Below are 15,098 nucleotides of genomic sequence, written 5' to 3'. Positions count from 1 at the left end.
CGGCAGTACGGCCCAATTCTCATGCAGATCCCCAACTGCAGAAGGCTACTAGAACCGCCTCCAGAACCCTCCTGCTCTTCGTTTATTTATTCACATTTCTAGTAACCCTGAGGCTCTTGTCTCAAGCACATTAGAAACAGCAAACAAGTCAGAAGGTAGGAACCTCTACAGAAGAGTGATCACAGGAGAGAAATTTAAAAGTTTATTAAAAATGCACTCGGTGAACCAAAAAAGCAAAGCAGCCTCGCCACCTAATTAGAGGAAAGTAGCTCTAAAAGCCTCATGAGTCCATTTATGCCTTTTATACTAGAAGTTAGTATTTACTGAGTACTTACAATGTGAGAACTCACCAGGAGTTACATGCTTGCAACGATGATACTCCAAACTCCCCAAAACTCTTAAATTCTACTCAGTGTACTATCCGTCAGACAGTAACGAAACCTTCAGAGTTCTAGTGCTCCATGGGATAAATCTGGGGAATATTTATTTCCTTCTTTATATTTAAGAATTTTCAAAAACTTGTATAACAACTGTGTATTGCCTTTGTAAATAGACCAAAACATCTTTTTTTTTTTTTAAAGATTTTATTTATTTGACAGACAGAGATCACAAGTAGGCAGAGAGGCAGGCAGAGAGAGAGAGGGAAGCAGGCTCCCCACCAAGCAGAGAGCCCGATGCGGAACTCGATCCCAGGACCCTGAGATCATGACCTGAGCCAAAGGCAGCGGCTTAATCCACTGAGCCACCCAGGCGCCCCCAAAACATCTTTTAGAGATACTTAATTTTACAAAAATTTCACCCCAGGTGACATAACTTTTAAACATGTTAAATACTCCACAGTGATCCATTCTCCAAAGTTCACAGATAGGTATGCATCTTATATAGTAGTTATTTTCCTTGGTGTTAAGGAAAATGTGATAAAAATGGTGAGAAGAAAACTTATAGAGAAAAAAAATCAAAATAAGTAAGGGTTAAAAGATAGCTATCAAACAGGAGGAGTAAGTTTCCATAGAAGGGGGCAGAGGATCTGGCTTGACCTGGGCAGGGGTGGGTAGAGGCAAAAGGAACAGGCCAAATGACCCAGGATCCTCAAAGAAAGAACAGAAGTGTTGGAATTTGCACACCAGGCAATAAAAAACCACAGTAAGTTTCTAGAAAAGGCAACAGTGCTTCTTCATTCATTCCATGAACACTGATTAGGGGCGCCTGGGTGGCTCAGTGGATTAAAGGCTCGGGTCATGATCCCAGGGTCCTGGGATCGAGCCCCGCATCGGGCTCCCTGCTCAGCAGGGAGCCTGCTTCTTCCTCTCTCTCTGCCTGCCTCTCTGCCTACTTGTGATCTCTATCTGTCAAATAAAATAAATAAAATCTTTTAAAATAAATAAATAAACGCTGATTAAAAACAAATTACTTACATCATGAAAAGTACTGTTCTAAGTGCAAGGAAGAATACAGAGACCTAACAAACACAGATCCTACCCGCAAGCGGCTTATTAATAAAGTATCATGACAACATATAAACACAAGATGGAAATCAGTAGTTACCGGAAGAGAAGGCAAAGGACCTCAGCAGACGGTGATGAACAGTCCAACAGAGGAAACAAAGACTCTTCGGAGAAAAGATAAAATAATGAAAACAGTATTTTAGGGCTGCCTGGGTGGCTCAGTTATTGAGCGTCTGCCTTTGGCCCAGGGTCCCGGGACAGAATCCTGTGTTGGGTTCCCTGCTCAGTGGTAAGCCTGTTTCTCCCTCTCCCTCTCTCACTGCTTGTGTTCCCTCTCTCACTGTCTCTCTGTCAAATAAATGAATAAAATCTTTTAAAACAAACAAACATACAGTATTTTCGGAAGATTACTGGAATAATGGCTATCATCTATCAGTCACTTATCAAGTTAAGGGTGATCCAATAGTATTTCTCATTGAATACTGACACTAACTCTGCCACGCAGGCATTAGTTCCATTTGACAGATGAGGAAACTGACACTCAGAGATGAAATCACTTGTCCAAGGTCACTCAGGACACGTCAGGGCTAAGACTCAAACACAGGTCTCTATGATTTTATACCCAACTTACTTCTAAAATGCTATACATACAATCAGTAGAGTCAGGAACACATTTACTTAATTTCAACTATTCGACATATATCTTTAACGGAATTTAATAGACATTTCTATTTCCAGTCTTGTGAGACGTCCTCTCTAGCTAAACCCATTCACTACTTCCTGAGAGCACTATTTTGCTGTCCCCACTAACTAGAGTTATTTCCTTTGACTAAAGACAGTGGTTATGTTAATTTGATTAAGCAGGGGTATATACTTCTCATGAAATGGAAGTACATCTCAAAGAAGCCAAATAATCAAAATAGAAAATCTAAGAAGATAAATGTAATTTGTTCTGTGTGAACAAACAAGAAAAAGTTGAGTCAAATATAGATTTTTCCTGGGGCCGTTAAGACAGACCAGACGTGGAGAAATCAGCTAGGAGGCCACCATTGTGATTTAGATATGTCACAGAACAAGCCTAGCATAGGAATAAAAGAGAGGAAAAAGGGGTGAATCCACAAGATATTTTTTATGGAAGATACAGTAAGACTATAATCAATATTCTGCCATGCAGAGGAATAAATACAAAATAAAAGGATCTGCCTACATAAAGATTTATGAAGTCAAGATTTACACTCATGAAACATCTAGAGAGAAAGAAAATATGTATTCAATCATGTTCAATCATCAGAGAAGGGGGAAAGGGGAATGTAAAACAATCACTGGAACTTAGAGCCTCAAAAGCCAGAGAGGACTGTGATGGCCAGGGGAAGAATAAAAACGTATGAATTCCAAGCACAGGGAACATCATAAACCTATGATTCCACAGAATAGTAATTCTAAGTAATGACCAGAAGATTCAAAAGTTCAGAACTGGAAGGATTCTCAGAGATGTGTCTGATTTTTTGTTTAATTTTTTAAACAGACTTCACTTTTTTTTTTAAAGATTTTATTTATTTACTTGAGAGAGAGAGACAGTGAGAGAGAGCATGAACGAAGAGAAGGTCAGAGAGAGAAGCAGACTCCCCATGGAGCTGGGAGTCCGATGCGGGACTCGATCCCGGGACTCCAGGATCATGACCTGAGCCGAAGGCAGTCGTCCAACCAACTGAGCCACTCAGGCGTCCCTTCATTTTTTTTTTTAATTTAAACTTTATTTTTTCAGTGTTCCAAGATTCACTGTTTGTGCATCACACCCAGTGCTCCATTTGTTAGGGAAGTTTACGTTCACAGCAAAATTGAGCAAAAGGTACAGAGACTGCCCATCTCCCTCTGCCTCATACACGCACAGCCTACCCCCATTATCAACATCCCCCACCAGAGGGGAAAGAGGTACAACCGAAGAGCCTCCATCATGTAAGCCAGTGCACTGACATCCCCTGCCGAGATCACAGGACCAGATGCAGAGGTAGGAAAAAATGCTGAAGTCCTGATCCTACATTCTTCTCAAATGAACCAAAATGCATTCAGTGAGGCATACAGGGCCAAATAGATTCCCACCATTCATCCCACAGGATACCAAATTTCAACTTGGTCTGTAAAAGTAACCACAGTCATATGCAAAAACAACTTTGTTTCAGGAGCACTGTTAGCATTGATGGATGTTGCCTAGATACTTCATGCTAATCACTATGCCCACCCCCCACCGTTTCTCTATATTATGTAATTACCAAGGGAATACCACAACCAATCAAACACAGTATCCATCTATAGATTGAAACAGACTTTTTTTCTTCCTGAAGCCAGATCTATGGAGGTGTTTGCACTCATAGAAATCTGGATCAGATCTTTGTCTACGTGAATAGATTTCCCACAGTATTTTAAAATGATAATCTAAAGGTTAATAAGCCAATGTTGACTGGTTCATCATTTGAAACAGGGCAGCTGCATACGGTGATGACAAGCAAACTCTCTATGGGTATAGCAGTGAGCTTCCCCAGTGACTGTAGTTTGATTAAGGGAAGTTTCTCAAGGGCAGGGACTCCTAATGTCTACTGCTCTTGTGCCTTTCACAAAGACATGGAAAGTACAGAGTATACAGTAGGTACTCTCTCTCTCTCTCTCTCTCTTTCTCTCTCTATATATACACATATATATGTACATATATGTGTACATATGTGTGTGTGTGTGTATACACCTGCTGAATAAAAGAATTTGAATTGTAATAATGATTGTATCCTGAAGAGCCAAAAGTTGGGAAATAAAGAAAAAGGAAAATAGGGGAGCCTGGATGGCATAGTCGGTTAAGCATCCAACTCTTGATCTCAGCTCAGGTCTTGATCTCAGGGTCCTGAGTTCAAGTATAGCATGGGGTGCATGCTGGGCATGGAACTTACTTTAAAAAAAAAAAAAGGAAAATAAACTCTGCTTATTAAGACAGAAGACTAAGATATGTTTCTTGTTTCTTCTTTGGAAAACTATCAGAAGCACTGAAGTTTCTCCCTATACACTAAAGAGAAAAAAAAATCTCCCTCAACACAAAATGTACAGAGCTTGAGCTACTTGGCCAAATACAAATATAACAAGAATTGTCACAACCTACCTTCCCACCGAATTCACAATACAAACTTAATTAATAATCTCCAAGGAAACATCAATATTTTCTTTTTTTTCCCACCAAGAAATTAACTAAATCACTCCTCCTGGTAGATCATCTTGCATCTCCAGGTAATGAGAAATGTTTAGGTCTGTCTGCTCCAGTGCCTGAGAACATGGAGAAGATACACTCAGGTCAATTTCCAAAATCACCATGAAAAGCACTTATATTTCCCATTAGTCATTGGCATTATTTGTATAAAATGTGCTCCTTTTCAAATATAATGCACTTTCAGTTAGGTGCAACCATGTACCTGCCTAACCCCCTTGATTTTTCCAAAATGCCTTCATGCTGATTTCTTCACTTCCTGCAATCAAAAAATAAAAGGCTAATTTCTGCTCAAACTTGCTTACAGAAATGTTGCTAGCCAAATATTAAAAAATATGATAAAGTAATTAAATGTAAAAAAGTGACCGACAGAGGATTTGTCAAAAATGATTTAGAGTAATCGAAGATTCTTTGACTCTGTAATTAATCTGGATTACTCTACAATTTCCTTAAGGGTTCTGAATCTGAAGTGTTCACAGGAACCCACTGGGGAGCTTGGGAAAATGCAGATTCCTGGGGGCTTCTCCCCCTGCTGTGGATTCTTAAAGCTACTGAGGGGCTCAGAAATGTTCATTCAAGGATCTCAACATCTGAGATGAGGGGTCTGCAAATCTTGAGTACTCTGGACACCTGGTTTAGTGTCAAGTATAAAATCTGAATAAAACTTCACACACACACACACACACACACACACACACACACTCCTACCCTGTGGCCATGGGGACAGGAGTGTGTCCAATAGGTGTTCAGTTGAAAAGTTTATCCAAATCTGGATTACAAGAGTAGTTAATTCCGATATTCTTACCAGACTCCAAAGACGGCAGTCTTGACATCATTAACCACATTCCAAAAGAACCAAAGCACCAGTTAAGTGGCAGTCTTTCAGGAAGTAATTACCAGAAGCTACTCTTATCCCAGACTTTGCTTTAGGGGAGGAAGACCTGACTATACAAAGAAAGTCAGAAGTTGCAGTCAGTGTCTCAACATTTTAAAAATTCTGTAGAGTTTGCTGGAGCTCAGATGAAACATTTATCCTTCTCTTGCAACCACTTTGGTTTCCAGGGGACTGACTTACAGCTGAGGCAAGCTGACGAGAGGTACAGCCGTTAGACACACACACAACACGCACCAAAGTTAACTGAAAAATTTCAAAGTGCCTTTTTATGCCTTTAACTCAAAGACGAACACATTTCAAGGTGACCCAATCCTCAAGTGACAGACAGTGTTTTAAAAGGGCAGAGCTCTCCACTTAAACAATTTCGAGTGACATGTTTAAATCACATCCTCAAGGGCTCTATCTGCTGTCCTATTTACTAGTCTTTCTTTCCTGGCAGAGGCATCCCATTTTAAGTGAGCGCCTGAAGTTCATCTTCCTTCCTAACAATTAAAATCCACAGGGCTTAGATGCTTAAAAAAAATTTTTTTAACTTAAGAGGCACCATGGAGGACTTCCAATTATTTAATTATACGACCAACCCCGAATATTACTGTATAGTTTTTTTCCCATTTATCAGAACAGTATCAGAATAATAAAAGACAGCCTCATCAACACTCACAAACAGTAGAAGACTTATAAGATAAAAAAGCATTCATAAAAGGATGCCCAGTTTAAAATCTAAAAATGTACATAATTGTTATATTGACTGTGTATGTATTTCATACACAGAAGAGGAAGGATTGTTTTCTTTCTTCACTAAAATATTACTCCTAGCCCTTATAAGAGAATGAGAAGATTACACTAGAAATCTAAAAATTGGGCTCCTACAGTTAACAAAATACACCATGCTGGTTTTACTTAATCCCTCTGCAGAAACTACTCCCTGTCAAAAATATCCCCTCCCCTACACGGTCTGTGAATTCCTCTGTATCTCTGCAAACTGACTACTTCTCCGTAATGATTTACAGGACTGTCTCCCTTAGTTGACTGGGAGCTCCAGGGAGAGCAGAGAACAGGTAATGCTTACTTTGAAATTCCAGCTATTACTAGAGGCATCCAGAAACAAGTGCCATGAACAGCAGGAACTCCACGTATTTTGTTTTTTTTTTTAAACTAGAAATTTATAATATATAAGAAAAATTTTAAATAAATAAATAAATAAATTTTAAAGATATATTCTTGTCCCCCCTTCCCTTTCTGACCATTGTTTGGAGAGGGCGGGGTGAGGGGAGGATAAGCAAGGTTTTTATTACAGAGAGAGATACAGATAGATGATAATTAGATAAATATAGAGTCAGTGTGTGTGTGTGTGTGTGTGTGTGTGTGTGTGTGTAGTACATACATTCTCTAGCTCTGCCAAGTGGGAGGCTTGGGAACAGAGACACTCTATTTACCATGAGCAGACCAACTGCCCAGATCTTGGCTTCTAAATACCATTATCCATCAGAAGAAACACTCCTTGGAGAAATGGCTGGCTCTGGTGCTACGGCAGGGAAAGCATAAAAGAAGCCTGGATGTGAAGCTGGAAAATGAGAAAGTACTTAAAAGTAACAGTCATGGGGCGACTGGGTGGCTCAGTGGGTTAAACCTCTGCCTTTGGCTCAGGTCATGATCCCAGGGTCCTGGGATCAAGTCCCACATCGGGCTCTCTGCTCAGCAGGGAGCCTGCTTCCCCCTCTCTCTCTGCCTGCCTCTCTGCCTACTTGTGATCTCTCTCTCTCTGTCAAATAAATAAATAAAATCTTAAAAAAAAAAAAAAAGTAATGGTCATGTCAAAAAGAAGAGAGACGCCAGGCTGACAGGGCTCCCATTACCAAAATCGGAAACAATCTGAATATTAAATAATAACAGTAACAATTATGACCCATTGGGAAGATCCAAAACCTCAAATACATACTAATATAAACAAGCAAACATAAACAAATTAGAAGTTTGCAGAGATAGGATATTTAAATAGTTGCAAAGCATCACCCCACAGGGGAGCCTCAGTGGCTCAGCAAGTTAACTCTTGATCTCAGCTAAGGTCTTGATCTCAGGGTTATAAGTTGAAGCCCTCCATCGGATAAAAAAGAACAACAAGAAAAATTACACCCCCACAAAATACATATTAATCACAAAGGTTAAAAACGAACTTGACTGTGGGAAGGCTAGCAGATACCACCTTAACCAAGTGATCAAAATGAGCATCACCCACAATGAGACAAATCAAAATCGTGTGCTTACCTAAGAGAATGCAACAAGAAGAACACAGATCTGTTCTGTGATATTCCTACCAAAAATGCATAACCTACATCTAACCACGAAAAAACAATGCAGACAGAAACTGAGGAACATCCTACAAAGTAATTGGCCTATAGATTGCAAAAGTATGAAGACCCTTCAAGTCAATCGAAGACGAATGATTCCTTACTGAAGACGACTAAAGACAAAAGACAAAGGCAACATGTGATTCTGAGCTGGATTTTTTTTTTTTTTAATAAAGTACATTATTTGAACAACTGGCTACACTTGAATGAAATTCACAGACTGGATGGTAATAATGCAGCAATGTTAATGTTCTCATTTTAATGGCTGCGATGCCGTTGTAGCCATTTAGAAACAGATCCTTGATGAAATACTCAAACATTCAGAAGTAGTGACACATCATGTCAGTCGGCCATTTTTCTCAAATGGTTCAGAGGAAAAAGATCTTTCTACTATCCTTACAACTTTCCTAAAAGTTTGCGGCTGTTTTAAAGTTAAAAGAAGAAAGTATAGCAAAAAAAAAATATTTTTTCTGTTATTCTGGTTTATATTCCATATTTAATGGGATAGTACATTCATCATTACCAATATCATAATTACATAAAAATAATTACTTTCATGTTATCTTTCTTTCCTAGCACCTAGAATACTGTGAACACGTGCATACGCATACATGCACATGTGTGCGTACAGGTGCCCCCCCCCACACACACACACGTAGCTATGGTACAAAGAACTTTCAACCAGAAGTTCTGGATTTGAATCATGACCTCAACTCTTACTATGAAACATTAAACAACTTACTTAAGCTCTCAGTGCTTTACTTTTCTCATCAATGAGATAATTAATACTTTTCCACAAAGGATTACCGGAATTAAAAGAGAAAATGTTTGGAAAATTACCCTATTAAACCTAAAAAATATATACATATATTAAGTATTAAGGAGAAAAAGTAACTGAATTCAGATATAAAATTCACACCAACTTAAAATATTGTACAAATCAATTTTAATGTTAAAAAAATCACAGGTTAATTCCACTTGGGCCACTCTCTGCAGAAAGCTATAAATTTTTAAAGTCCGTTCTTACTTAACCTGAGCTACAGCTAAATTTTCACATGCCATCTAATAAAGAATATACTACCCTACTGTTTTTAAGCAGGGATTAGCTTCTGTAACTCAAAGACAGATTTTAACACCCTTCCGTCTCACTAACTAGCTAAATGGAATTCTTCAAGGGTGATTTATGCCATTTCTCCCCTAAAATCTATAGATGCCTTAAACTGTTTGCCTTGTTTACAACTGAAGAGACTTCAGTTCTCAGGAAACTACAGAGGTCTCAGAAATCCAAAAAACAAAATGAACAAAATTCATCTCAAATCAACAAAATAAAATAATTACAAATTTTCGGTATTTTTTTTTTTAAGATTGTATTAATTTGACAGAGAGAGAGAGAAAGAGCAAGCAAGCATATAAGCAAGGGGAGCAGCAGAGGGAGAGGGAGAAGTGGACTCCTCGCTGAGCAGAAGCCAGAAGTGGGACTGGGTCCCAGGACCTTGGGATCATGACTGGAGCTGAGGGCAGATGCTTAACCGACTGAGCTATCCAGATGCCCCAAATTCTCAGTATTTATTTTCTTTCCTTCTTATTTTTTTTTAATCTCAAGATGACATCAAGAGACAGGACTGGTTCTTAAACCCAGCAAGCCAAGGTACACCTAAAGAGAGCTGGAGTTTTATAAAAATACAGAGACAAGGAAAAGAAACTAAAAAACCTAAAACCCCTGGGGCGCCTGGGGGGCTCAGTGGGTTAAGCCTCTGCCTTTGGCTCGGGTCATGGTCTCAGGGTCGTGGGATTGAGCCCCTGCATCGGGCTCTCTGCTCAGCAGGGAGCCTGCTTCTCCCTCTCTCTCTGCTTGCCTCTCTGCTTCCTTGTGGTCTCTCTCTCTGTCAAATAAAGGAATAAAATTTAAAAAAAAAAAAAAAAAAACTAAAACCCCTTTACTCTGATCACTTGGTAATTACTCCCAGGTCCTCACCCCATGATGCCCTGAAGCTCATCAGCATATCTACATAAAGAATTCCCAGGAGCACCTGGGTGCAACAGTTGGTTGAGCATCCAACTCTTGGTTTCAACTCATGTCTTTGTATCATGGGTCGTGGGATCAAGCCCCACCTTGGGCTCCATGGTCAGCGGGGAATCTGAGATTCTTTCCCTCTGCCCCTTCCCCAGCTCTCTCTCTCTTGCTCTCTCTCTCAAATGAATAAATAAATCTTAAAAAAAAAAAGAAAAAAAAGTTCCCAGAGAAAGGCTGGTTTTAACATGTCATCCCAGAAAATTTCTTACTCAGTAACATGTAAACCTACTCTCCTAACATGCCAAAGACTGGATATTTCCATTCTCTCTGAAGATAAACTTCATCTTCTCTGAAACAAATCGCAGTGGTTAAGATGTGGATTACTGGGGTGGGGTGGGTGGGCAACTGGTGGGCTCAGTTGTACAGCACTTGAGTCTTCATCTTGGCATCATGAGTTCAAGCCCCACAATGGGCACAGAGTTTACTTTTTTAAAAAAGGACAAAAAGAAGAAAGAAAGAAAAAGGTTAAGGGGAAAAAAAAAAAAAAAGATGTGACTTATTTTAAGAAAAGACACAGGCAAAACCTAAGAGAGTCACCAGCTGTTGACTTGCCTTCTCTTATATTACAGATTGAGTGCCCCCAGCTAGCACCCAGAGACCACATGCGGTGGTGAAGCAGGCAGCATCAGCACCAAACCACCTGGGTTTGAATTCTGGCTCTGGGGCATCAGCACTGCCTAAGCTCTGCCTAACTGGTTTTTGGCAAGTTACTTAAAACCCTCTGTGCCTCAGTTTGCCCATCTGTAAAAAGGGCATCATAATAGAATCTTCACAGGGCTGTTGTGATGAGTAATTGAGATAACAAAAAAATGTATTAACACAAGGCCCGGGCACATAGCTGGAACTCTATATTAACTACTATCTTTGTACCTAGCATCTAGGCACAATGTCTGGCATATGGCCGATGTTAAAGAATTATTCTCAAGCATCCAGTGCTTGGCCTAACTTTAAGATTTAAAATTTCATTCCAAATATTTTTTTAAAAATTGTTCAAAGATAACTTTGCAGTGGAAAAAAATCACTATTACCAAAATCTACATTCTACATCAAAGTTATACTTTAGCAGGAGGGGCAAAAATGAGCTCCCTATATTCTTGGTTCTTATCTAAGTTTCTCAAGGGAAAGTAAAAGTTAAAATGTAAGAAGACAGAACACTCGGTTATCACACCCATTTAAGGTACAGTTTAGGCATATCTATCTGATTTCTTAGACAAAAATAAATGAAAAATAACTGCTTATCACATTTGCAATCATTTTAATTGTAGCTCTGGCATGATGCCCAGCCCCTGAATCAGAGCCAGGTCTGTGAAAGCAGGAACTATCCTTGTCCATTTTGTATCCAAGGTAATACTACCCAGGCCACAACGGGTACTCTATATCTACTTTTTGAATGAATAAATATGCTTCATAAAATACAAAATCCATCGTGGTTCTTGGTTTGGTAACTAGCCAAGGCTAATCTCCTTTATTTGTGTTTTAAACAAATAAGCTACCCTTTCTGTTTGTTCTGACCTGCACTACAGAGGGTACCTCCACAGAGTAAAAGAATCTTCATATTCCTCAGGCATCATGGTCCCTGGTCATTCCAATTGAGGACATATGTCTAAACCCATCTCTTGTTAATGCTATACAGGAAAGCCAGAGAATTGTCTCTATGCCTCCAAACTAAAATTCAGCTTGAAATTACTTTTTTTGTAATTGTTTTTCAGAGAACTTTGAAATTCTTCTTTCTGTACACAAGAGCTTACAGATATACAGATACCGAGTAGGGAGATCCTTAGAAGTCACCTAATACAATAGCCCCATTCTCCAGATGCCTCCAAAGAAAATCACATTTGAAAGGAAGCCACATAGTCAACATCCTTCATAAGCCTCTTGACACAAAAGTAACAAATTTAAATTTCAATAATATTCAGAAAAGAGGAAGGTGTCCATCCACCAGCACCTGCCTACCCAGAAGGTCTAGGTGGATGCCGCAGTTCTCCTAAGCAAGGAGTAGTTCTAAATTCATTTGTTCATTCAACAGACATTTTGAGGGCCTCTGGTGTGGTGGACACTATTCTAGGTGCCTGAGACACGTCAGTGAGCAAAAAGAAAGATCACTGCCTATGCTGTAGCTACACTTTAGGCAAAACTCTGGAGGTGCCTAGGAAAATAAAGAACATAGGTCCATTTTAATAGAATACATAGGGCAGGAAGCGTTCCATAGCACCATGAGATCATTAAGCTAGTGGTTCTCAAACTTGGGTGTGCTTCAGAACCCCTCAGAGGACTGATCAATACTCAGAAGGCCCAACCCCACCCCAGAACTTCCGATTCATTAAGATCTCAACAGGGCCTGAGAATTTACATTTCTAATATGCTCTCATACACTGTCAATGCTGCTAGTCCAGGAAGCAAGCTTTGACAACCACTGACCTACTTGGAAACAAATCAAGTAGCTTGGCCAGAGCCATAGGCTACTCAATACCAGGCCCAGATTTAGGGGGTTTTTCCCCCTTCTGACTCCAAACTGATTAAGCTTTTATGAGGATACAGCTGTCACTTATCCACTTAAGGCAAACACTGCCCAAAGAAAAAGGCTTTTTAGCTTATGCTTGAGTTGGAGAAAATCAGAAAAGAATGTTTTAAGTATAAAACACCTTAAGCAGACAGCACGGATCACTAAACACGGACATAAAAATTAACATTAAAGTTAGAGGATTTGTTTTCTTTCACATATCAACATGCCATGATAAAAGAACGTTTTCCCTAAAGGGTATTAACATGAGGATGAGGTTCAGTCTCAAATGAGCCTATTTATTTTTTAAAAGTCTATTTACTATTAACTAGAACTATATACACTAAAATATAAATAACTGATTGGATTAGTAATAATATTAGTCTTTTTGTGCTAACTGTATTTTCTAACATTTTTACAATAAACACGAATTTCTTTTGTAACAAGGGAATACAAGTTAATTTCTTTAAAAAAGCAGTGACCGTGTTTATTCAAAAAGACTTTTAATTAGAAAATTATAAAAGGCATCAGTTAATATACTGCATAAATTAATACTGAATGATTTTTTTCACCAGTACATAAATAATTCAAATAACTTATTTTACATTTTAGGCTAAACCTCTGTCTGGATTAATGATTAATACCAGAGAAGGAAAAAAAAATCTTTGAAATTTATGATTTTATTTAAACAAAAAGAATAAAACAAAACTATGATCCTTTAAATAGTTACATAAAAATCAAATTTACTATTATTCTATATAGCAATTGTTTTTTATCTTTACTGCTACTTTAACAAATGTAGGGATATGATGCTAATTCTAATAAAGAAAGCAAAATGTCATGTGTCGATTATGCCAACTAAAAAAAAGAAAGTAAAAATGGAGGCGCCTGAGTGGCTCAGTGGGTTAAGCCTCTGCCTTCGGCTCAGGTCATGATCTCAGGGTCCTGGAATCGAGCCCTGCATCGGGCTCTCTGCTCAGTGGGGAGCCTGCTTCCTCCTCTCTCTCTGCCTGCCTCTCTGCTTAACTGATCTCTGTCTGTCAAATAAATAAATCCTTTTAAAAAATAAATAAATAATAAAAAATTTTAAAAGAAAGTAAAAATGGCTTCAATTGTATTTCTTGAAAAACAATAAACAAATGTCTAAATTTTGGAAAAAGTGGAGTGTCCTCAATCTGTACAAAGTTAGAGAGCCATCTCCCTGAAAATACCAAGGTAAGACCTACACTCAATTCCTGTACCCCATTCACTATCTTTCTGGACCTCCTAATCTAGGGAATACTCATTTATTACCAAAGTTCACATTTCAGGGATACAACTAGAATTTAAAACATAATCTGCTAAAGGGCAATGACTAAAGGAGAATCAATTTGGTGAAGAAATCAAGTGTATTTATAAAGACACATGGTCACCATTTAACGAAAGTACTGGACTACCTCTTGAAGTGTAGAGGATTTCATCAGGATAGTCACTTTCAAAGGGAAAAAAAGTGCCTTGTATGTATTATATAGAATCATAACTAATTTTCTGAAAATCAGGCCTAAAACCAGACTTCTATACCATACTATTATTAACTCTTCCTAGTTACCCACAAAGTACCAAACACTTTAAATCCTCTCATTTGATCTCCAAATCGCCCTTAGAAGTACAACCATTTTACAGATTAAGAACTTTAAGCACCGGGGCGCCTGGGTGGCTCAGTGGGTTAAGCCGCTGCCTTCGGCTCAGGTCATGATCTCAGAGTCCTGAAATCGAGTCCTACATCAGGCTCTCTGCTCAGCAGGGAGCCTGCTTCCTCCTCTCTCTCTGCCTGCCTCTCTGCCTACTTGTGATCTCTGTCAAATAAATAAATAAAATCTTAAAAAAAAAAAAAAAAGAACTTTAAGCACAGAGTGATCAAGTAATTTGCCCAAAGTCACACAGCTAAAATGATCCAGGATACAGATATCCTAGCTGTAATACTTAAACTGAGAGCCTTAACCTTTGGCTCTGATTGTGGGTCTGTTTGAATTACAAAGTTTTTACATTTTAGGAAATCAGAACTAAATTTTTCTTGCCAGTCATACTTGATAATATCAGTAAAATGAAAAATAATGAAATAATTCAGGCGCCTTCACAAATCTCTGTACTTCTAAAATCATACACAGTTTACAGTGAGTTATACCGCACAGCGATCTGACAACTTTTCCACCAGCACGGACATTTTAGGGGTACGGCTGCGGTAAAATTACGGAAATCCAGCATTAAATCGCACAGGGGTTCCACTGAGCGGGTGAAGAAGGTTTTTATCTTGTTTTATTTGGGTTGGGGTTTTTTGTTTGTTTTGGGGTTCGAGGGTTTTGGGGGTTTGTTTTTGGAGTTTGTTCTTTGCAACCAGGGATCTAGAAGGTGAACGACTTAAGCTGGAAACCAAGAAGTCGAATCCTTTCCTAGGTCTTCCGCTCACCACACCAGGCCTGGGTGCCAATGTGCACCAGAGTTCCTAAGTCTCGGCGGACCGGCCTTTGCTCGGGGTGGGGGCGGACCGACCCGGCGCCGCCGCTTCCCGCCAGGGCGAGCACCCCCCGGCAGCGGACCCCAGGGCACCGGGCG

General features: G+C 39.2%; 1 protein-coding gene across 1 annotated transcript in view; it reads right to left on the bottom strand.

Moving 5' to 3' along the window:
• DERA (deoxyribose-phosphate aldolase) overlaps positions 1-15,098 on the bottom strand; it is a 114,489-nt gene that overhangs the window by 99,207 nt on the left and 184 nt on the right. The window lies entirely within an intron of this gene.

This window comes from Mustela nigripes, chromosome 6 (genome assembly GCF_022355385.1).
Source record: "Mustela nigripes isolate SB6536 chromosome 6, MUSNIG.SB6536, whole genome shotgun sequence".
In the NCBI taxonomy this organism is placed as follows: domain Eukaryota; kingdom Metazoa; phylum Chordata; class Mammalia; order Carnivora; family Mustelidae; genus Mustela; species Mustela nigripes.
The sequence above is the reverse complement of the archived record's forward strand: the minus strand, read 5'-3'. Positions and strand labels throughout refer to the sequence as shown.